This window comes from Corvus kubaryi, unplaced genomic scaffold (genome assembly GCF_017639235.1).
Source record: "Corvus kubaryi isolate FWS band 111438036 unplaced genomic scaffold, C.kubaryi_AGA036_p1.0 split3-37296, whole genome shotgun sequence".
In the NCBI taxonomy this organism is placed as follows: domain Eukaryota; kingdom Metazoa; phylum Chordata; class Aves; order Passeriformes; family Corvidae; genus Corvus; species Corvus kubaryi.
Genome location: NW_024582086.1, coordinates 1,698,706 through 1,720,229, shown reverse-complemented (window position 1 = coordinate 1,720,229; position 21,524 = coordinate 1,698,706). Strand labels below are relative to the sequence as shown.

At 41.6% G+C, this 21,524-nt stretch overlaps 1 long non-coding RNA gene across 1 annotated transcript in view; it reads left to right on the top strand.

The window, feature by feature from the left end:
- Nucleotides 1–1,337: 1,337 nt before the first annotated feature.
- The window catches only part of LOC121658394, a 32,374-nt gene continuing 12,187 nt past the window's right edge, over nucleotides 1,338–21,524 (top strand). The window contains exon 1 of the long non-coding RNA XR_006013942.1: nucleotides 1,338–1,596. This is a non-coding gene — a long non-coding RNA (uncharacterized LOC121658394). The remainder of the gene's footprint in view (nucleotides 1,597–21,524) is intronic.

The following is a 21,524-nucleotide window of genomic DNA, read 5'->3' as shown; positions in this document are numbered from 1 at the left end:
CTCAGGTGGAGTAAGGCTTGAATCACTGGAAACAGCAGTATCACTGTGCCTCTTTCCATTTGGCTGGCATCTATTGGACAATATTCATAGCCTGAAAAAGAAATAAACAGAAATAAGCCTCCTTTTCAGACAAAATCTTCCAGATGCCATTTTGAGTCACTGGTCCATCATCCCGGCAATGTCTCTTACTTTCTGAGACACAGTAAAAAAATATATGTGTTTGAAAATTGCAATGACAAAAAGGAAGGATTCCCTTTATGTGACTGAAAAGAATCTACCTTTCTTCTTCAAGGTGCATTTGAGGACTTTGAGCAGCTGAATGAGTCAAGTTAAATCCACTCCTCACCCTGGGTTCTTCCCAGACGAGGGTGAATGCAGTTGCATGGTAGTGAATGTTCTTGCAACTCAGGTAAGGTGAGCTTATGTGGTCCTGTAAACACTGATTAAGTGAAGTTACCTATTGTGTGACAGACTTGAAAAATCCTGATGCAAAATTATTTTAAAAAAATTATGAGAGGACTGTAATTTTGTACAGTCTCTAAATTTTAAATTAAAATCTGTATAATGTGCTAAGTAAGCCTTTTGAGTACCATGATTTATTATGCGTTCATGAACTTTGCTAAGATAGCTTTTAAATTTATTGCATTAAAGAATATATTCTCAGCCAAACTCTTATGGACCCTATTATTCTCTTTTTCCTTTTGAAATGTGACGCATTCTTTGTGCCTAGTATGATTCAGCCAAGATTTTACCTAGTACAGTAGGTGAAAGATTACATTTTTTGGGGGTGATAGTACCTAATAAGAAGAAGACCATGAAGTCATTCACACAGCTACATGCATAAGTTGTGTGAACTCCAGAAATCAGTACAAAGTACAAAGGTTGTATAGGCAACGATGAGTTAATGTTTGGGGTCAGAATCAAGTTCTCAGTGTCAGTAAAGGGCCGATGTAATTTAAGTGGCTTTACATGAAGGGGTCCACACCACTGTCTGCGTGCCTAGGTAGCTTGGCCTGAGACTCCCATTAGTACCTGAAAGGAGTGTGACAGAAAAATATCCCTCATATTCAAAATAGGAATACGGCCTTGTATTTTAGCACATTCCCAGGAAGCCTGGAGCAATGTGCTCCTTGTGACTCAGAACGGTTGGTTTCCAGATGCTCTTTTGGTCGGTCATTCAAGCGAGGATTGTGCACAGTGCTCCTCATCAAATTGCAAACCTTCTCACACTGCTCATTCAGCAGAACAAATACCCGTGCTCCCTGGAATGAAGCCTGAGAATAAAAGGCAGCAGGACTTCCCTATTCTGCTTCCTTCTGAGTCAGGAGCTTGGGCTTTTTTATGCCAAAAAATGTATTTGCTTTATATTGCTGGAAGTACAAAATACTCTGACTACAAGAAATAGCAGATTATCTCTCATAGTAAGTATGCTGCCTGTGCAGAGCAGGAAAAGATCCTTTCAGCATCGTTGGCATGATGAGAACATGTATCATCCCATTCTAGTTTCCACTCTGCCTCCAAGAGTCTACCAAGAACAGTGAATCTCCTTCTCTTCTACCCACATATGGATTTTATCTGGAGGAGGATTATCTTCAGGTGAGTAGTGAATGGTTGCCTGTAAAAAAAGTATCTGTTTTCTAAAAGGTCACTATCCTTAGAAACTCTCTCCAACATGGAGTAGTGGAGATTCGGCTGGAGACAGAAGTGCGGGAGGAGGGTGGCATGTGCAGTTCTGGGACCCACCTGTGAGCTGGGCAGTTGCTGCAGTCCAGAACAGATCCCAAGATTTCTGGAGCATGCCAGGGTCAGAGGTTTCAAGAAGAGAGTTCCTCAGAATACAGAATGGAGGGGGAGCCTTGAAAACTTTGAAGTTAATAACTGTAGTAAAAAAAAATATATTCTTGCTTCAAATGTTCCATTTAAATGCATCAGTGCAAAACTTGGTGAAAGCAACAGCAGGGATTTGTAAACTCTTTGAGGCAGAGACCAGGCTTTGACAGTCTTCAGAAGAGTGAAACATCAGTTTTAAGTCCAACCCACAAGTCCTATAATTTAAAAAAAACCCCAGAAATGCAGTTGGTGCACAGCCACCCCATACATCTTTAGCTGTTGGAAGCATGTGACTCCTGGCTTGGAGTTACAAATGACATAAAAGGTACATTGGCATAGAGTATCCTTACTCCTTACCATGTCTTGCTATGGGCTCTTACTGATGCAGACATTGTCCTGGTTTCAGTCTGTGCCACACACTTTCAGCTCTGTGTAAACTAGCATGTCACTGTCATAATGACACAGACATGAACTGGAGCTCCTTGACGACATCACAGCCACGAGACTGGCCTGGCTTTGCCAGCTGGCAGTGGAAATGTCACACCTGACTCTCAGTGATGCAGAACACAGGACATGTGGTGCAGGGCCACAGAGGACAGGGGTAAAATGGCCTCTGTGACAAAAGGAGGCCAATCTCCAACAGCAAAACAAATCCTGTGCTGGGATTTTAAAATGATCATGTCACAGCTCGGAGCCACTCTGTAAAAGCTCCACCCACCGCTGTGTGATGGCAGACTTGGTGGCTCACGGGTGGCAGAATTGTAAAAAGCCAGGAAACCATCAAATAAGCACAGCTGTGACCCATAAAGTTCCCCTTCCACCCTGCAGCAAATCTGAAAGCAGGCTAATTCTGAACATTCCTCCTCCTCTGGTCCATGAAGCACTTGAAATATGGATAGCTTGGTTCTGCGGACAACACAAAAGATGCAAACCTGGCTATCAAACCCTCTTCTAACTCCACCACTGTCAGTGTGCTGCTGCCATTCAGAAAAACTGTGCTAAGAAGATGCATTTGGTTGAATCACATGGACTGAAAAGACTGGGTATAGAGCAGAAATGTTGAAAGGCTGTATAATGTTCTGGGATTTTAGAGCACAATTTTATTAAAAAGCAAGAAAACTGAAGCTGGCAAAACCAAATGTCTAGCATAATAATAATAAAATGCCTTTTGTCTTCAATATCATCCCATGGGTTTCATTGTTTCCTTTTGCAAACAACATTATCTGGAGAACAGACAAAATTTCCATTTAGTCAAAGAACTGTGTCTGTCTCCAGTCATCTGTATGCTACAGGAACATGGTGGCAGAAAAAATGAGTTGTGCTTTTTTAAAAAACTGTTCTGAGCATACCTGAAGACCTCACCTAAGATGAATGTTTTAAAAGCAAGCATATTTCTCTTTCATTTTTCTTAAGACTGAAGTCATCGGTGATGCCATAAATCTCTCCTGCCAGCAGTAAAAGACATACTTTGCCCTCTAGGCATGACTGATTTTAGATTTCATATTAAGATTTGATCAATACATGGTTTGTGTATCTGAACATTTCAGGGAAAAAAGGTAGGCTGGCTTTCAAAGGCCGAGGTAACTGCTTGAAGCAGAAATGTACATGCTGAAGGACACACATTCCTCCTTCTCATTTGGGTCTCTTCCTTTCAAAGTACACTGACCTCCTTTGTCTCTTTATCTGTGTCTACTTCAAAATGCCAGTCAGTTTAGTCTATGTAGGAGACTTCTAAGCTCAGTCTAATAAACACCTCTGTCGTACTGAATATCTCTTGTAGTACGTTTTTCAGTGTTGTTTACAGACAAGACCACCTTCCTGTGTCTTTGAGAGGTGTGCTTAGACAGAAGCAACTAGTACTGACCTTGGTAGAAGGGATTATTTATCAGCAGGAGTGGGAAAACCATAGCTATAAACATATAAACAAGACCAAACTATAGCAGTGTTAAAAGGCTTATGTCTATGTTGAAAAAAAACAAAAACCCAAACGCACCAAGAAGTAATTACACATCTCTGCTCTTTTGTTTAATCTTAAACTGTGCAGCACTTGCCTTGTGCTGTAGTGAGCAATAGGTTGCATGAAAGCTCTTGTGAGTCATGGCTACTAAGGTGCTTGTTTCTTGCTTGCCTGCTTGCTTACCCTTCACTGCACCTCAGTCCTTTGCTGGTGGATCTGGAAACTCTTTCTACTGCAGCAGCACCTCTCCTGCCTCTGAGACTCCATCCAGGGGATCAGGACTGTATTCTGCCAGATATGAACAGATATTCATACTTTCTATAGCTTTCAGTCTAAGTAAGCAAAGAGCAGGAGACAGAGAAGAGATATCTTCTCCACTAAGAAATGAGGGATTTAGTGCTTTCCTCAAAGCTGTGCATGTAATTGCTGTGAGATCTAGCAATTGAAAACAGGATTCTGGAGCTCCCAAGTGCCAGAATGAAGAAACTAGACACGTCCAAAATTTGCCCAGTTCTAATTACAGAAAATGAAAATATACTTTAAAAATAAACTCAAAGATTTTTATAATTGATATGTGTCAAAACATGCACAAGTAAAATCCCTTCTTTCTCAAATGCAGCTTCTGTGTACAGACACACATGAAGATGAAGTCGGAGTTTAAGTGACTGAGTTTGGTTTACTCGTTTGCAGTTGTGCCTGTTTACATATGGGTGAATTAGAGGTATTATGTCTTTGACAATGTACTTCATTAATATTTTTGTACAAAGCCATCTACACCACAATCTTCAACAGCTGTCTATTACTGTGTTTTTCACTTGTTTAAACTTTTCACCTTCCTGCTGAGTTCCTAATGTTTCCTAATGCTCTGGTTCTGGGCTAGTGTTTTTGGTTTTTTTTTTTTTTTTTTAAGGTTTGTGAAGATTGTCCAGTACTTCGAGCAAAAGCTTTAGTAATGAATGTATAACACTATGACCAATCCCTTTGCCCTTCCTCATTCTGAGGTTCCTCTTTTGATTTCAAGAGCAGAATCAGCTTAGCAAGACACAACTCAGCACAAATAACATTGGCAGGAGGACCCACAAAGCAGAAACAGAACTCCTGTCCTTCAGCCAGAAGGCATTATAGTTCCTGTGACGAAGAAGATCATGTTACACTTTTATTCCTGCAGTCACAGTAAGAGGAACAGTCAGTTCTCAGAAATACTTGATTTTATTTTAAGCAGTGTTGCATGGTAGAGAGAGCTGAGCTAACACTGCAGCTAGGCTCCTGCAAGGAGAAATCAGATAATGGAAAATGGAGAGTAGATGCAGTAATGTAGGGCAGATCATGTACTGGAAAAGAAAGACAATGATGCAAGAAGCTCCTTCTTTACTGAGGAATGGATTGAGAGAAAGGAGAAAAGGCACACTGAAAGAATAACTGACATTACCCAGATACAGCGCACATCAAGCTACTTGTGGAACAACTGGATATCGATCTAGTGAGCAAGAACTGGAGAAACTGAGAGTTGTGGAGAACGTCTCAGGAAAGAAAAAACCACAATGAGAACTCTTGCAAAGCTCACTGGAAAACTCCAGGTGAGGGAGGGAGGTGCCCAAGGAAGCAGACAGAGCAGGGAAATGCAACGCAAAAAAAGTAAGTGAAGAACTAATGATTGAAGAAGAAACTACAGTAAAGTGGGTAAATGCAGAGCCTTCTCCCAAGTGACAATCTGCAAAAGAAGAAATGGGTGAATTGAAAGCAAAGGTGCAAAACATCCTCAGATTTGGGTAGAACGACAATGAAAAAAAAAATAGAAGACACAGGACTTCCAAACAGAGTTAGTTCCACCTTAATACAACATCCAGAGAAATGCGGGAACTTAGCCAGGATATCATTAATATCACGGTAATAGAAATGTCAGCAATATAAGCTGCAATTGAGAAGATGAAAAACAACAGAGCAGCAGTCAAAAAAGTCCTAGCAGTAATGCTAAGGATATGTGACATTCACAACTTAAAAGAAACTGTGGCAGAACTCAGCAGTGATGCCTGAGAAAGAAATGAGATCCCTCCAGCACACTGAAAACACAAAATTATTGTCAAAATGCTCAAAATGGGATTGCAAGAACTATGTCTGCAAACTTGTGCGGAAACAAGTCACGAGCCGTATCTTATCTGAAAAGTTTTCTGCAAGTGCTGCACCCCATGAAGTAAAAGGAGGAGTAGATAAGAAGTTTTGGGAACAGATTGGATACTGGCTCAGCCCTGTACAGACCAGATACATCCACTTAACCTACTGTAGATATATGCAAAACAAATCATTGGCTTTTAAAGCTCCCAAAATAGCTTGAAGAAATCTTTGTTATTGACTCTTTTGGTCCTAGAGAAGCTTGCCTGCTGTTATTCATAACAATAAAGAAGAAAAAAGTTAAGTGCTTCTGAGAAAGCATAAAGAGTGATTTAGCATCCCTTAAAACACCCCTTAAAAATGTGGCTGCTTTTCCCTTCCATTGATATTAGAATTTGTCATGGATGGACAGAGTCAGTGTGCACTGACAATATGAATCCTGTTTAAGTGTGGACACTGCCTCTACACTTTTGATAGCACAAGTGTCCCTAGGCACAGCTCATTGCCACAATGTGTCAAGTTCTCAGGAGTGGTCATAAAAGAAAGAAGGGCCAGATCAGAGAACATTAAGGTGGGAAAAGACCTCTAAGATCATCCAGCTGTAGAGGTAGCACCACCATCATGTTCACCACCAAACCGTGTCCTCAAGTGCCATTACCACACATTTTTTTAACATTTACAGGGATGGTGACTTCACCATTTTCCTGGGCAACCTGTACCAATGTTTTGCAACCCTTTCAGTGAGGAAATTTTTCCTAATATCCAATCTGAACCTGGTGCAACTTTAAGCCATTTCCTCTTGTACTGACACTTGTTACCTGGGAGAAGAAACACTCACCTGGCTACATCCTCCTTTCAGGTAGTTGTGGTGGTAAGGTCTCCTCTGAGAATCTTTTTCTCCAAGATAAACAACCCAGCTCCCTCAGCCATTCTACATCAGACCTGTGCTCCAGACCCTTCCCCAGATCTCTTGCCCTTCTCTGGACACGCTCCAGCACCTCAGTGTCTTTCCTGCAGTGAGGGGCCCAAAGCTGAACACAGCACTCTAGGCACAGTCTCACCAGTGCCAAGTAAAGAGGGACAATCACTGCCCTGGTCCTGCTGGCCACACTATTGCTGATACAGGCCAGGATGCCATTGGCCTTTTTGGCCACCTGGGCACATGCTGGCTCAAGGTCAGCTGGATGCTGACCAGCAGCCTCAGGTCCTTTTCTGCTGAGCCACTTTCCAGCCACTCTGTCCCCAGCCTATAGCGCTGCATGGGGTTGTTTTGACCCAAGATCAGGACTTGGCTCTTGGCCTTGTTGAACCTCATTTAAGTGGTCTCAGCAGCCTGTGTTTGCATGGTTGCTTAGAGTACGTGCACTCTAAATAAATGGTTCTTTGGAAGGATATATGCAAAACTAACCACCCTAAAATTTCCGGTGTTTCTGGCCAAGTGATACAGAAAGGCAGATGTTATGCCCTGGCTGTGACCTGTGATCACACCTTTTTCATGTGCTCTATGTCTAGTAGTTCCTTGAAGGAGTGGACCATCATGCATCTTTAAGTTGACTGGGCTGCACATGCAGAGCTAAGTTCCTGAATGCTTTCAGAGGCCTCTGGGAGAAACTAAAGGGCAGACAACCATCAGAATAACACATGCAAGTTACTCCTTACTGTCTTCTTCTTCTCTGTGCACCTGAAAGCAGGCTGAATATATTTATCTTGTGGCAGCAGCACACATCACGTTGCTATCACTGTGGGGAGTTCTGTAACCCCTCCTTATTCACATGACAGACATATTTTCTGGTTATAAAATATTATCAGATGCAAACAAGACTTAAACTGCAGCTATTGTAAGTTGACTGGGTTGTTTGCATTCCTCTGCCACAAACAATGGAAGTGTGCTGATTCTCCTGGAGGACACTGTCATAAATGCACGTCCTGATTTCTTTGCCACAAGTCACTCACAGGTGAGCTGCAGTAACTTCATGGTGGCTCTTAAAGCTCTCCTTCACTGCCTTTTAGGCATCTAGGCTACAGAGCACTATTGTCATGGATACAGCCTTTTCCCGTCCATTTTGCAAAGTGGCATTTCTCAGGAGTTTTTTTGTAAATTCACAGAACAAGTGAACATGTATAGGATGTGATGGTCAGCTTTGCATACTCATTTTGTGATCACTTCAGTGCACCAGGTTAGCTAACCCCTTATTTAACACACTGGCATTTGTAACAAGGTCCATAGTTTTGGGGAAAGGTTATCTCTGCCCTTCTGCTGGTGCTGCTTAACACTGGAGGTCTAAGTCAGTAGCAGGTTGAGATTCTTGCAGAGTTTGCAGGGTTTGACTCAAGGATGTGAGAATTCACTGCCTCCTCCAATATGGACAGGAAGCATTTACAGATGCTCCCAGCAGAGTCTTCAAAGGGTGAGGCAGGAAAACATGTGGTGAACATGTGGACTTCTGTGGGAGGTGGTTCTGCCTGATGGATATTTTTCCACTGTCAGCTTGTGATACAGGCAGCAGACCCTGAGGGAATAGAAGGGTCACACCTAGGACTGAAAGCTCTGCCTGTGCTGAAGCAATGGGCAGAGCTGCCATTGCAACCATTTGCATTTCCAACAATTATGCACTGCCAAACCACTGATTTGCTTTAGAGGGACAAACACGGTATTGCAAGGAAAGGTGGGCACATTCTGTAATGGACATTTCCTCAGCCTTGAGTCTTTTCATTTTGTGGAAGCTTATCAGCAGAGGGAGAAAGAAAGGGAACTCCTCCTGCTTTGCTTCACTGCTTTTTACCAACTAATTATTGCTTATACGTTGCACTCGTATAACTGACTATCCCAAAATTAATTAAATCCTTCCAATCCTTAGAACTCCAAACAGTTGGGTTGCCGTATTTAACCATTGTATTTAATCAGTCAGCAGTGGAAGGAAACTCTTGTTTAGAACAGAAAACGGTCTGAATTTTTCAGCCTCTCCTTGTATCTTCCAGAACCCAGATTCTTAAAGGAAAATCTCCTTACAGTCTGCAAACAGAAGTCAAATAAAGAAGACTTCTGCTTGTTCTTCTTGCTAATAACACAAGACCCCACACTCTTTGTTGCTCATGACCTTGCACTGAACATAATGTGTATACAGGATAATTTTATTTCTCTGGCTCATCCCATGAAGAAACAAGCCATTCCTTCCTTTCTGCCTTGATCTTTAGCTCAAAGAGCAAAGCTCTGCCTATTGCATACATGCAGAACTATTTCTGATGTATTGGCATGACCTCAGCAGCTTCTGCATTACAGATTTGCAAGGAAACCTTGTACCACCAATGAATTGAAACATGATTCCAAGACACCAGGAAATTGTGAAAACTGTTCAAGTGCCTTAGCAATACTTTCTTCAGTTGATCAAAAACTGGGGAGATTAGGAAGACGCTGTCTGTTGTTGGCATGAAGAAGTTTTCCACTCAGTGAAGTGCTGTATGGCACTTTATGGCATATGCCATTTTCCTCCAGCAAAGAAGCCATCATTTTTTTTCCTTTCATCAGCTAAGATGAATAGTATTTTAAACAGCATGTGCATCAGCCAAAATTGTCTCAGTATTCTCAGAACCAAGAAGACAAGCCCAAATTTTTTCATGCACAAAGAAGTTAGATATAATGGATATAATTTGTCTCAATGATTCAGCCACTTTGGTATGAATGTGATTGATTTAATGAAAAAAGTAAAAAAAATCACAATATCACAGAATATGCTGAGTTGGAAGGGACCCACAAGGATCATCAGGACCAGCTCTTAGCCCTGCACAGCACCATCCCCAAGAGTCACAGCATGTGCCTCAGAGCACCTATTGTGCAGCAAAGTAGAAAAAATAATTGAAGATGTCTCCTTCTTATTCTGAGTGGCTCGTGAATGCTGGATAGAATGAAAGCCAATAAAAACTGGTAATTTTGTCACTAAAGCATCCTGACATGACTCTACTTTCAGACCAGGAGCAGAGCAGGGAGGAATGGAGATGACATTCTTTCCTGTTCCAGAAATTCTTTTCAAGCAAAGAAAGGATGGGATAATCTCCAGATCCAGATTCCTCAGTAAAGGATTCGATGCTTTTCAGGAACTGTGATATTCCAATATTTTGCATCTTGTCAACAAAATTTTTGATGTAATGGGAAAATAAGAGATGCATGCAAGTGAAACACAGGACAAAGACTCTTGCCACAGGAAAGGTTCATGAGTAAGAGTGAGCTCTATGCCTTCAGTATGAATTATGAGCAGGTCAGAGGTAACAAGTGTAACAAATCACAGTTCCACAAATACTTTTCATGCCATTTAATGTCCTGCTGCTGCATAGTTCCATGAGGACACGGAGCAATTGCAAACATGTGAATGCAGCGGGTTTCTGTCTGACTTCAGCAGCAATTTGTACATGGTGAGGAGTAATCTGCAGCCTCAATACATTTGAGTTGTATTTGGAAAAGCAGTTAAATATCCAGATGCCTAACACAATTTCTTAGTCTGGGAAACTGTGATAGGAATGATGCAAACAAATCCTTCCTTATTGGGCTTTTATGTAAGACTTATTTGTCTGGAAGCACAAATTGTTCCTGTCTAATGGAAATAATTACCTTCTTTATCTTCATATTCCCATATTGAAGTTACTCAAAAGATTAAGAAAACCCTAGGAGAATTCCAGAATTTCAACATGAGAAATTTTTGAGTAAACTTAGTTTCTTTTTCCTGTTAGAAGTCCAGATCCCTCTACCTCCCTGGGTCCTCTTCATCCAATATTAATTTAAACTCTTACCCATTCTGAGGTACCCTAGAATTGCAGCCTTTATCTAAGAAGCTCTTCAGAGAAAGAGTGATGAGCAAACTGTTGGTATGGAAATAACAACCTCATCAATCCTCACAACCCACAACTGAGCAGCTTAATGTCTAACTAATATATTCTAGACTCTCTCTATGCTCCCTATTTAGCCCTACAATTTCATAGCCAGAGTTCCAGTCACACGAGATGCTTTTGGGAAGAAAATAAGGCTGATGGTTTTTAGAAAATAGAGCCTGTTCCATCCAAATTCTCTTTGCTGCGTGTATGGTACAAACCTTTTCAACAGAAATGGCTGCTACAACAACAAACTCTCTTTGGACCTGTCTGGACTCAAGCGGATGCTAGATGCAAACTGTAAGGGGAGCTCTGTATTAATTTGGATATACAGCCCTTCTACTCTAATCCCTAGATGGAAGTTTTCCCTCACTACCAGAAGAAATTACCCTGAAGATCCAACTCACATTTCCCATGTCAAGAAGGGGATAAGAAACAAAAACAAAAAAAATTGTATTGTGCTTAGTAAAGACCATATATATAGTAAGGACCAGTTATATAGTAAGGACCAGTTTCAGTTGATAAAGAGTTAAAATTTCTGCTTTTGCTGTGAGAGAAGAAAATGGGCTTCAGGAATAAAAAAACCTGGGTTTTTAACTTGCTGTGTCACATGGCAAAGAACATAATTGCTTGCAGAGTTATTGAGAGTATGTAAATACTGGTGCAAGAGCTTCCATTTCTTCACTAAATATAAACGTAAGGTAACCTTTTGAAGTCACAGATTGGCAGAGAGGCAACTAAGAGCAGTTGCTCCGCAAATTGCATGGAGACACATCATAACCATCTTAATCATGTTTGCTTTGGAGTAGGAAGACAACTTCAGGAAACATGAAGCAAACACTTGATCCAGGTCTTTTGGGAATTTTGCCATTTATTTCCGTTATGAAGCTGTGTAGCATTTTCCACTACTGAGGATATACTTCACCAATAGCAAGTTTTGTCCTCATCAAGGTAGACATTGCCATCCATCTGACTGCAGTACTGCTTTATGTCCCAGAGAAGTGGTGTGTGGGGAGTACCTTATGGGGAATACCTAGTGTGCCCATTTCGTGCTCCACAGTCATCCATGGGAATAATCTACGTGTCCCAGATACATTTTTAAAAAAGAATTTTGTCACTTTGTGGTTTTTTACTTTCCTGGATTTCTCACGGCGAACAACTCATTCTCAGACATAAATTCACTATCCTGGAAGCTGCCACAGCTTAACCTTTGTGGCTTTCTTAGAATTTCTTCATTTTCTATAACTCAAATGAAAACACAAATTGAAACATATGATACTAAGAAACAATTTACTCTAAATGGACTGTGGGGACTAGTCAACAAAAGGAGTTTGGCATAGTCTTCTCTATAGATCAGTTATATCTCTCATCCCAAACCTTTAACCTAAGGCTCTGCCTTTCCATTATATCCTTACTGTTATTCTCATTGCTCTTTAATGTACCTGGACTAACACTAGACATAGATGTAACTCAGTGATGCCTAATGAAATTTGTATTTCTATCTGTTGGAAGCAGAAATCTGGATTTACTGCTTGCTCCTTATTGCTGCCATTGCTCTTTAAATACCACTCTAGTAAATGAAAAAATAAATCCTAAGCTAAGTATTGTTGGGGCCCTCCCCCTGCCATGTAGCCCTGGGAGAGGGGTCCTGGGGGGAGGATATGGGGTTTCCCTGCCCCTGCTCAGCCTCGTTCCCCATTGGTTGGTTTGTGTTCCCCTGCACGGGCAAGGACCCTCGGGTCCCGGGATTGCCGCAGTTCCTCGGCAGAGCCCCGGCCATGTGGCTGGAGAAATAAACATCTCTGAAACATCTATCAAGAATCTGTCCGTATATATTTATTTTCCATGGGCCTCGTTGTTTCATATGGGTGTTGCAGTATCTGCACCATAACAAAGTATTGGATGAATTGAAGTGGTATCCTGTAGAATGAAGTTTCTACCTCTTCTACTTGAAGGACTGTCTTCAGGGTAATCCCAGATGTGGATACAGACTGGGACAAGAATTCATTGAGAGCAGCCCTGTGAAGAAGGATTTGGGGATTCTTGTGGATGAGAGGCTGGACATGACCCAGCCATGAGCACTCCCAGCTCAGAAAGCCAAACGTGTCCTGGGCTGCATCCAAAGCAGCGTGGGCAGCAGGGGAGGGAGGGGATTCTGCCCCTCTGCTCTGCTCTGGTGAGACCCCACCTGGAACACTGCATCCAGCTCTGGGGTCCCAGCACAGGAATTTCACAGACCTGCTGGAGTGAGTCCAGAGGAGGCCACCAAGGTGGTTAGAGAGATGGAGATGCTATGAGGAGAGGCTCAGAGGGTCAGTGTTGTTCAGCCTGGAGACGAGAAGGTTTCAGGAAGAACTTATAGCACCTTCCAGTACTTAAAGGGGGCTATAAGACAGAGGGAGAGGGGCTTTTACATGTATAGTGTTAGGACAGGGCCGAATACCGTGAATATATCCCCTTGCTTCAGCTTCACTGAGTATAGCCCTTATCTTAGCCCTGCTGGATTAATGAACAGAACACTGTGAGAAGTTTCTCAGAAACTCTAGAAAAGAAATCTACTGTCTTAAATTTTTTGAGGTGGGGCTTGGGAACATATATTCTTTTGTCAGGGATGTTCCAGAGCACTTCCCTACGCACTATATAGCCCACTGACAGACTTGTCATTTGTGAATTTGCCCCAATCCCTTTTCAAAACTCTCCTGTTGTCTTCATTTAAGTAACCTTTCCATTTTTTAAATGTCGTGTTTTCCTTTTGAAAGCTTTTTAGCTCTTACAGACTGTGAATGATTAAGGGTTTGTTTTGCTTTGTTTTCTTTTGGAGCAGTGGTACACAGTTTACTTTGGCTTCTAACACCACATTTTTTGAAACCTCCATGTCTGCTTGTAGGCTCCTTTCCTTTCCTTTCCTTTCCTTTCCTTTCCTTTCCTTTCCTTTCCTTTCCTTTCCTTTCCTTTCCTTTCCTTTCCTTTCCTTTCCTTTCCTTTCCTTTCCTTTCCTTTCCTTTCCTTTCCTTTCCTCTCCTCTCCTCTCCTCTCCTCTCCTCTCCTCTCCTCTCCTCTCCTCCCACACCTTCCCTTCCCACGCCTTCCCTTCCCACACCTTCCCACACCTTCCCTTCCCACACCTTCCCACACCTTCCCACACCTTCCCACATCTTCCCTTCCCTTCCCTTTTTCTATTTGCTTTATAGTTTGCTTCATTTTCTGCAGTTCCTCTCTTAAAATGGTGTGGCTTTGTACTACATTTATTTGGCATGATCTCTTCTTTTGTAAACTTAATGCTTTCATTAACTCCTTTCAAATGGAGTTCCCATTCTAGTTCCTAATTTTGTTACTGTAAGACCTAAGATCTTGTTCTGTGAAGTCTACTGACTGGCATGCTGATTGCTTCTTCCTGAACTCTCTTCCTAAATTTATGCTTGCTCTAGGGACAGAGATACAGAATCTTTAATTTTTTTCATTGGAAAATCTAGTGTCTGTTCTCGTAAACTTAATGTGGATCTGCTTTGCAGTGGCACGCTTAATATTCGTCTACAGCCCTGACCTTCACAAGTTGCAAATTAATCTTAATTCCAGCCATAATTTAAGAAGTGACACCTTCATTATTTCACTGATAAACCTAATTTTGCTTGTCCCAGAAATACTTTATGATTAATTTCTAAAGAATTGACTTTGAAACATCTTTACTGGAAAAGATAATTGGGAAACACAGCAAAATGATTACGGTTATTGAATACTAATATTTAATGAAAAAATAGCCAGGAAATTTAATTTTGTATACAAAAGGAATTGAAACTTAGTAATTAAATTCCTAGAAGCTTCAAAATATGAAGAAAGATGGCTATTCTGTTTACAGTTGCATCTTTCTCTTTTTCTGAAAGCAAGCAGGGGTCTCAGTGTACCTGCTGGTGAGAAGCTCAGTATGCTGTGAACCTGAGGTCAGAAGAATATTTTTCCAGATGAGAGGAGGTTTTTCACTGTCTAATCATTATTATTGATTTGTGTTATCATAGGCAGCTGTATTTAATTAGTTCCTCTTTTTTTTTTTTTTTTTTCCTAGGAAGACTCTATCTCTGTTTACCCCAATTTTTGGTTTGTGCTAATCCTCACCAACACAGTTTTGTTCTGTGGTCAGTTGTGTAGCTGGGCAGTTCTTCCTGTTGCTCTGTCACCAAGCCTCAGCCTACTGGGTGCTATCTACACACCCTGTGGAAAAATAGTTCCCATTTTCTCCCCAAGAAACCTCATGGGTACAGTTCTCAGTACATTTGAGGTCTCTTATCTAAGTGAAGTCCAATTCTCACTGTACAGCTCCTAGTTCACCGAGTTGTAAATATACTGTTCATAAATGCTGCTCTTGTGTAGATAATACCCGAGGCAGGTTTTCCTTGTGAATATCTTCAGGCATTACTGTGTCTAAAACTATACTGGGATTTGCTGCTTCCCCCTTACTTTAACCCAGACCTGCCATACTTTGCTGACATTGTTCTCATGGGTGATGGTCATTCCTATTCACTTCTTTGCACTTTCAGTGCTTAAGCACCTGAGCATCTGGTGTATTTATTCTCCTACATTATTCTCCTACACTATTCTCCTATACTCTTATGAGATCCTACACTGCTGTGTTGATTCTTGAGTTACTTTTCAATGGTTACAATGGAGATTTTTCCAGTGCAAGTAATTGTCCTCTATCTTTTAGACCTTGGTGTTTCCTGTCTTGGACAAATGAACTCCTTTGAGTGGCTTTCACAGATGGCCATCAGAAGGACCCTGGCAGTAGTGTGCCCAGTAGCTTTGTTATCAGGCATGGAGGAAGGATCCCCCAAAAGCAACTTCTCCACATAATTTTGTTGTTCTTTACCCAGTGCTCTCCTTTACAATCCACCCATTAAGTGCTGCAGGATGTTGTTCTGCAGTCATCTCCCTGCATCCAGGGAACCATTACCTGAGCTCTACAAAGATATTCCCTGGATATCTTGATGATATCCTTTGTATGGGAGTGCTATGGCTAAAGCTGATCTTTTTGAGTGGCGAAAGCTTGAAGTGACTTTGGGTTTTTAGCAGTGGTTGGTGTTCAGATAACACAGCAATTTAACTGTTGAGACAGAACACTGTATTCACAGAAGCATTACCAATATGGCAAATAGAATGCTGTATTGAGTCAACCTCAGTTACCTTTTCCTGTGTGATATTCAGCACTGTTGAGCTCAGGGAGCCAGCTACCTGCTTGATCTGTGCTTTGCCATTAAATAATCCTTTGGAAGAGCATAAGCTAACAAACCCCTTACACTCTGTTGACTTTTCCAGTAGGACTTCAGGAAGGTAAATCTGACTAATTATGAAGTGAAAGTAACTCAGTACTTCTGTGAAGCAAAGTCTCTAGTATCACTGGTATACTTACTTGTTGCCTGCTGAATGGGGTTACTGGGAGTGGTCTGGGACTCCCCAGCTCTGCTGGACAAGTCACAGCATTCCTGGGAACACAAGTATGTTTCTGAAATGTGCACATATGCACCAGTGTGCACAAGGCAGTACATTCACAAGCTCCACTTTCAAACAAAACCAAAGCATTCCCACAGTGATCCTCCCACTGAGTTACAATTCTGAGTTAAGATGTGACATTACATGTCAAAGAGTATGTTGCTGCTTTGTTCCCTGCTTTGTAGGGACAGATACGACACTAGACACTACCCATATCTAGGTAAATTGCAGCCCTTCATTATTTATCCCTCTCAGTCTCTACATGGTAAGATTTCCCTTAAGATTTTCAACTTAGCTGACCTGTCTGAAGCACTGCAGCACTGCAGGGCCTGAGTGCTTTTATGCCTGTAATGTCACTCAAGTCACAACCCCGCACACACTGGAGCAGTACCACTGCCCCTCTTCCACAGACAAACCAGGAATGTTGAAGGGTAAGAGCCCTGCCAGACAAGTTCACAGAGTAGGTGAGTGCATTGCCCCAGTACAATATTCATGTCATCCTCTCTTGGTACTGCATGGAGACTCAGGACCTCTACAACAGAAAGTGGAGACCAACAGCATCAGGTCAAGTTTAGCTGCAGGGGCCAAGCTTGGGGGTGGGCTGGCAATGTGCCAAAAATCATCAAATGGTTAGTAGATACTTCTTTTACTCTTCTTTCCAGGAATGAAGAGTAAAAGATGGATAAGGAAAGAAGGAACAGTGTGCTGGCAAGTACACTGGATATAAAAGGAGATCTTTGCAATTCGAAACCAATAAAATCCCCTTATCCCTGTTTGCTTGCAATTTTTGCAAAACACTGGACTACTGAGAGGATGTATGAACCAAATGTCCTTCTGCTGTGTTCTTTTTCTGCTCTCACAGTTTCAAGATATTCTTCATAATAAAATTTAAGGAAAATTAAATGTCTTTTCAAACAACAAGATAGCAGCCAGAGGCAAAGTCCCCTAGTATCCAGCTCCATTGTGAGCTTTCAGACTGAGCCTTGTCTTCTCCCTGAAGCTCTGGGTTTCTCCAGTGTCAGATTAAAAAAAATATTTTTTTTTAAAAGAGTGTTTAGTCCCTAACAAGAAGCCATATCATATTTACACAGTCAGATGTATCAGCCATGACTGAAAAACTGAAAACTCCTACAGTGAGGGAGCTGACCAGTGCTTTCAACACATTATTTTAAAACAGTATTTATTGTTTTTGTAGCTTTTGGCTACATAGACAAAACACAGCCAGTTAAAAAAATAAAATAAAAAAAAAATCTGAAAAATATCTCACGGGACTTAGATGCTTTCCCTTCTGTGCCTTGTTTCTGGCTAACAGGACTAACTTACAAAGCATATGGCATCCTTTCTGCTCTGGACACCAGGAGGTACCCCAAAGACAAACTATCCCTGGGGGGTTTTCTAGACCTCCAGACACATATCATAGTTGTTCTGCTAATGCAGTAAGTCTAATTTGTTCCAAATTGGGATCCTCTTAATCCTACTGATTTACTTTCTGCTTCTCCTCTGCCTTTACTGTACTCAGAAACCTTCAGGTTTGCAGTAGAAGGGCCATCTTCCTCAAGACAGCCTATCATTTCTTTGGCCACATGAAATGTGTGTATTATTCCAGCTGTGTCCTTCCTTATAATAATGGTGTTCAAGTTCCATACCAACCTTTTTTTTTTAAAAAAGCTAATTAAATAAAAGACAATTGAACAAATGAAAATCCAAATAGAATATCTGTTATAGGATCCAACAAAATTATTAGAGGGGAAGGCAGGCTATGTGGTTTTTTCTAAAAAAAACCCCTTGTGGATTCCTAGTTTGGCATTTATCTTCCCCTGGCTGTTCAGTGAACAGGCACAAATGCACTCAGGCAGGAAAAAGTACACAAAATCACATGTGTTAAGCATGAAGACTTTCTGTGGTTGTTTTTTTTCTATTCCATCAGGTGTTATTGTAGGTCCCATATTGTGGCATTGGGGGTGGGGGGGTACTTCAATGAGCTGGTCTGAAGAGCTGTTCTGTCTATTTATACTCTTGTAACTATCTCTCTGAAATGGTGCAGAGCTAGCTAAAATTGAAATCATATGTCTTTCCAGTTGTAGCCAGTCAACAGGAATAAAGGCATTCCTGTATCCTATTAGAAGATCCCTGTGGTATTTCAGACATCTTGAGGTTGCTGTCATCAGGCCTGTCCCTTCTAAAGCTCACTGTAGCCCTGTAAGAAGCTCACCCTTAAGAACTGTCATTACTGCCACGCTAATTGCCTGAGGAGGTAGGCAGTGAATGAAAGCGCTCTCTTGCTCCTACAACCATGGAACAAAGGCTGCTCCCCTGCAAATATCCTGTGCTGGAAGGCTCCTAGAGCCTGGCAGGCAGTCCTGCTCAAGTGGAGGCTGCCATGGAGGCAGTCCTGTGTTCAGAAGAAAGCTCAGAGGGTGAAAGAAGGGGCAGAGAAGCAAGAGGAGGAGGCAGCAGAACTCATGTGGATTTGGAGAGACCAGTTCAACACACGGCGTGAACTGGGGATGTAAAGTATGCACAGGATGTTAAGCACATATAACCTCATATATTAACAGTCACCACAAGAGGAAGGGAGGAAGGGAGGAAGGGAGGAAGGGAGGAAGGGAGGGAGGGAGGGAGGGAGGAAGGAAGGAAGGAAGGAAGGAAGGAAGGAAGGAAGGAAGGAAGGGAGGAGATAGAGACACATAATGTCATACCACTCCCTCCTTTAGCCCCATTCCATGAAATAGGTAAATTTTCTCAGACTCTGTAAGACATTTCAAGTTTCCAAGTGTGCTAGCATCATCTGGTAAATCACCTGCCATCTCATTTGCTTACTACCACCAGAGAACCAAAGTGGCTTTCATTTACAAAATGAGATGTGACCAAGCAATTGCTTATGGTTATTGCATGGCCACAGCGGACTCCCCACACACAGAGCTGCACTGCAGCATGAGTCTGTGCACCACAAAAGGAAGTTCTTATGTATCTGAGACCTCAACAGCTCAGGTCACTTTAGGTATCAGTTCCTCTGCCAGTGTGGCTTCTGTGGTCTTTAATATCATGGCAGAGATGTTTTCAGCTGCAGCCTTGGACCCTTGCTTTCAGCTGTGCAGACAGGTAGACCAAACCAGGTGAGTCAATGTGGGTAGAGTGTTCTTCCATACTCACCTCTGACTATGGTTTTCCTGGCAAAATTGTAGGCTGCACTGAGGTCTATAAACCATTGATAAGGATGGAGGGTGTGTGGTGTGAGGGAGAAGTGCCTCCCCTGCCTCTCTTTCCACACAGCAGCTGTCCCCAGAAACACGTCTGCAAAATATTTCAGAAGCGGCAGTCCTCAGCTTGAACACCACTGCCAATCAAGCTTGTCAGAAATAAGCTTTTAGCCATAGAAACAGAACTGAAGAGCAACCTCTCTCCCTGTTTTCCTTCCAAAAAGTCTTGTTGAACCACACTTCTCTGTTTACAGGTGAGGGTAGTGACTGCTGATCTGATATGCAGTGACTAGCTGTGTGCATGCAAGTAAGAAAAAACTATCATAAAATATAAAGAAATAAGAATTTTTATTGAGGGGTGTGATGCTTCCTCCTTATTTTAACTGAGGAATCCAGTTCATATTCTAGAATAGAAAAAGATTCATTTCTGTTCTTATTTTAGACATATTTTAGGGTTTTTTTCTTTTCCTTCCTGTCTGAAGGCCTTTTCTTACCTCAGCTGCTGAAAGTATTCATCTATTGATTTTTTTCATTAGCCACCATTACCACAGCTAAACAGATGCAGTTAAGAATTTCACCAAATTAAAGTTGCAAAGCAAATGCATAGGTTCATCTTTCATCCCATATTTTACCAAGCCTAAACAAGAAAGTGCTCTTGTGAAAGGAAGCCTGCAAGGCTGAGATGACAGGGAAGGTAAAACCAAGAGCCACAGGGACTCTAGATTATACATAATATTAAGGATAACAACTGAACATTTAGAAAATGATGATAATCTTTAGGAATATAATTTACTTACAAACTCAGATTTTTTTGAGGTGATACAAGTTATGTGTTACCCTTGGTGCATATTTTTTTTACCAGATTATAGCAGAAATGTTTTTCAGGGAAGAGGGTGAGAGATTTTGCTGCCTTTTGAGGATCTTGGGCCTCTCTGAGGTCATCAGTAGTCCTTGGAGGTAGAAATAACACCTTCTGTGGAGCTTTTTTATTTTTCTGGTGCAAGGGTGACAGGGTCACCATCAGTAGGGAAGAGATGAAAGCAAAGATATATGGGAAAAGGATCTCATGGGAAAAGGAGAGGAAAAAGAAGGGCTTCAAAATACAGCTCATTTCCAAACTGGAGTTTCTCACATATATATTTGAACTTTGCTTTCTGGTAGTATCGTTTGCATGAAAAATGCTTGTGCCCCTGTAGCACTTGCTTTGCACAGACACCATTTTCTGAAATATAATTCCTTCTTTGTTTTCTGTCTTGTTAGGATCTAGATGTTACAAGTAGCATGCTACTGAAAGGTGGCACTGAACAGTATGCTACACAGACCATATAATGGCATTATGTCTAAGAACTTAAAAATACATTAACAGCAATAAATGCTTTAAAAAATAATGGCTTTTTACTTCTCTGGAAACAAGGAACTGTACAGCTGAGAGAGACTTGGATGACAGGGATCAAGTTCAAACTGCAATATGCCCAAAGGCTGGTGATATTTGGATGACAAACTTTTCATTAGAGCATTGGCTGCTGCAGTGAACATTGAATTTAGGACCACATGCAACACCAAACTCTCTCAAATCCCATTTGGGCTGGCCACATCTCTACTGAGCATCTCTGGCAAAACCTGAGGATATTAAATTTGTGCTTGGTGAACCTTATGTTGATTTCTGCCCTCTACTGGAATTGAATCCAGAGGCAGTTGAATTGAATCACAGTGACAGCAAACTGGAAATGCAGTTGGTGATAGAAAAATATCTCCTTGCACACACACACGGGTGATACCACTTATTTTATGCTTTTGTGACAGTTGAACAGTATCAGCGTTAAACTGCTAATTTGGATGATGATACATGAACTGAAATAGTTGTGAAATTGTGGGTCTGAAGAGCTTTTGCACATGCAGTGAGGATTTTAAGATCATGGGTAAAGAATAAAAACCTCAAAAACATCACATTGTGCCATTTTTACATGCAGTGTAACTTTCTTTCTTCGGGCCATATAAGTGGTGTGGCAGTCACATGTGGGTCACAGAAGCAGGTACCTATCCTTTCCTGCCAGACTGGCATTCAGGGGACAGCTATCACAGGCTTA